The 3263-nt window shown below is 40.7% G+C and overlaps 1 protein-coding gene across 1 annotated transcript in view; it reads right to left on the bottom strand.

Annotated features, from left to right (window-relative positions):
• Positions 1 to 3263, bottom strand: part of LOC102769368 (WASH complex subunit FAM21A) — a 122427-nt gene that overhangs the window by 41866 nt on the left and 77298 nt on the right. The window lies entirely within an intron of this gene.

The following is a 3263-nucleotide window of genomic DNA, read 5'->3' as shown; positions in this document are numbered from 1 at the left end:
AGTAGTCGTCTGTATGAGCTGCAGCTGAACACAGTGGCCTGGCAGGAATGACGCACAGAAGTGCAGTCATGGTTATCTGGAAATCAGCATTCAAGACAGAGAAACCAAGCCATGGAGCCTGACTGCCTCCCTTTACCCTCCTGAAGCTGGCAAAAGGCCCCAGAAAAAGCTACAGCAGTGAGTGTCTGGTTGCAGAGCACACTGTCTGCAAACCAGAGAACTTGGTACTACAGAAACATGTTTCCCCTTAGCAACAGGTGCACTCTGCACACACCCCAGTGTCAGGTGCTGATACACAGAGAGGCAGCAGCCAGCTTCCCCAGCTCACCCTAACCCAGGGGTGGGCAAACTTTTTGACTCGAGGGCCACAATGGGTTCTTAAACTGGACCAGAGGGCCGGAACAAAAGCATGGATGGAGTGTTTGTGTGAACTAATATAAATTCAAAGTAAACATCATTACATAAAAGGGTACGGTCTTTTTTTTTTTTTAGTTTTATTCATTTCAAATGGGCTGGATCCGGCCCGCGGGCCGTAGTTTGCCCACGGCTGCCCTAACCCCACCCATGGCAGCTGCACTACTGGCAGCATCTGGGGACAGGGAATAGCACTGGGATTTGGAACCCCATCACCCACCACATTCCTTCATGGGATTGGTCCCTTGAGACTCAGGGGACCTGGACACAGATGACACCCACCTCCCCAGGAAACAGGATATTTTCCGCCACTCCACAGAGATCTGAAAAGCAAGAGTAGCGCAAGAGAACTAAGTAACTTGTGCTTCAAGGTCATCACCTACTAGAGAACAACAGGAAGGCTTCTCATCAGTGTACTGGAGAAGTGCCTCCCATACATCAATGCCTAGGCAGCAAAGAAATCCATCAAATACCATGAGTAACCAAGGTCATGAGGCAGCTCAGAAAGAAAATGAAGAAATCTCCAGAAAATAAGCTTAAAGACATGGAGAGATGTGATTCAAATGACAGAGAATTCAAGACTGCCGTTCTAAAAAAATTAAGCGAGTTACAGGAAAACACAGACAGGGAGTTTAACGAACTCAGAAATGGGATCAATAAACAAAACAAGTACTTTGCAAAAGAGACCGCAACTTTCAAAAAGAACCAAATACAAATTCTGGAGGTGATGAACTCAATAAGAGATAAAGAATGAACTAGTGAGCTTAGGAAAATAGGGCTGACCAGATGAAGGAAAGAATTAGTGATATCAAAGATAGATATTTAGAAATGACACAGAGAGAAGAAGAGAGACTTGAGCATTAAAAAAAAAAAAAAGAAAGAAAGAACTCTCCAAGAACTCTCTGACTCCATCAGAAAAAGCAATACCGGAATAACAGGCATACCAGAAAAAGAAATAAAGAGAACAGAACAGAGAGCCTATTCAAACAAATAGTTGATGAGAACTTCCCAAACCTATGAAAAGAACTAGATCCACGAATCCAAGAAGCAATGAGAAAACCTAATTACCGCAATCCAAAAAGGCCTTCTCCAAGACACACTGTATTACAACTGTCAAAATTAATAGCAAAGAAAAAATTCTCAAGGCAGCCACAAAAAAAGAAGACAGTAACTTATAAAGAAAATCCCATTACATTATTATCAGATTTTCAGCAGAAACCCTACAAGTTAGGACAGAGTAGAATCAAATATTCAAACTACTGAAAGAGAGAAACAGCCAACAATAATATAGCCAGCAAAGTTAGCCTTTAGATATGAAGGAGAAATAAAGGCTTTTCCAGACACATAGGAGCTGAGGGAATTTACTGCCAGAACCTCCATTACAGGAAATACTCAAGGAGTTATTTTCCCTGAAACACAGAACAAAAGGTCACCAAACCCGAGTAAGATCACCAACAGGCAAACAGAAGTAGGATGTTACAATGCTTTTTAGAAGAGGTACTACAGTCCTGCCTGGTGTGGCTCAGTTGGATGGAGCGTCATCCCATGCACCAGAAGGTCTCAGGTTTGATTTCCGGTCAGAGCACATACCCAGGTTGTGGGTTCAATCCCTGGTCAGGGCACATATAGGAGGCAATAGATGCATGATTTTTTCTCTCACATCTATGTTTCTCTCTGTATATCTCCTAACCCCTTCCTCTCTCTCTAGAATCAATGAAAAATATAGGGTGACCCCAAAAATAAACATACACACTTGAATAATTATTTCATTTTCAAAATTGAGTTATCAGCTGCTAAAGTATGTATAGACATTTTGGAGACACCCGTAAATCCTCAGGTGAGGATTAAAAAATATATATCCACTACTTTCCTATATAATAACAATGAAACTTCATTGAAAAAAATTCCTTTTGCAACTGCAACAAAAAGAATACCTAGGAATAAAATTAATGAAGAATGTGAAGAACCTATATATTGAAATTACAAAGCATTATTAAGAGATTGACACAGTAATTGAAATGGAAAGATATTCCATGTTTATGGATTAGAAGAATCAACACAGTTAATATGACCATATTACCCAAAGCAATACACAGATTTAATGCAACCGCCACCAAAATCCCAATGTGGTCCAGCCAGTGTGGCTCAGTTGGTTGAGCATTGCCCCATGCACCAGGAGATGGAAGCTCAATTCCCAGTCAGATTACATACTCAGGTTGCAGTCTCAATCCCCAGTAAGGGGTGTGCAGGAGGCAACAGATGGATGTTTCTCCCTCATTGATATTTCTCTCTCTCTGAAATCAACAAAACCATTTTTTAAAAAAATCCCAATATGATTTTATAAAGAAATAGAACAAAAAAGAATCATCAGATTTGTATAGAAACACAAAAGATCCCAAATGGTCAAAGCAATCCTGAGAAAAATAAACAAAGAGGGAAGTATCACACTACCTGACTTCAAATTATACTACAGAGCTACAATAATCCAAACAGCATGGTACTGGCAGAAAAAGAGACACAGTGACCAATGGAACACAACTGAGAGTCCATAAATAAAACCATATGTATATGGGCAAATAATTTTCATCAAAGGAGCCAAAAACATGAAATGAAAAAAAGAAAGACTTGCCCAGCCCATGTGGCACAGTGGTTGAGCGTCGACCTACAAACCAGGAGGTCAAGGTTTTATTTCCGGACAGGGCACATGCCCTGGGTTGAGCTCCATCCCCAATAGGGAGTGTGCATAAACAAGCCAATCAATGATTCTCTCTGATCAGTGCTGTTTCTATCTCTTTCTCCCTCTCCCTTCCTCTCTCTGAAATCAATAAAAATATTTTTTAAAAAAGATA

Source organism: Myotis davidii, unplaced genomic scaffold, assembly GCF_000327345.1.
Source record: "Myotis davidii unplaced genomic scaffold, ASM32734v1 scaffold854, whole genome shotgun sequence".
NCBI lineage: Eukaryota > Metazoa > Chordata > Mammalia > Chiroptera > Vespertilionidae > Myotis > Myotis davidii.
This window is presented reverse-complemented; position numbering and strand designations above follow the sequence as displayed.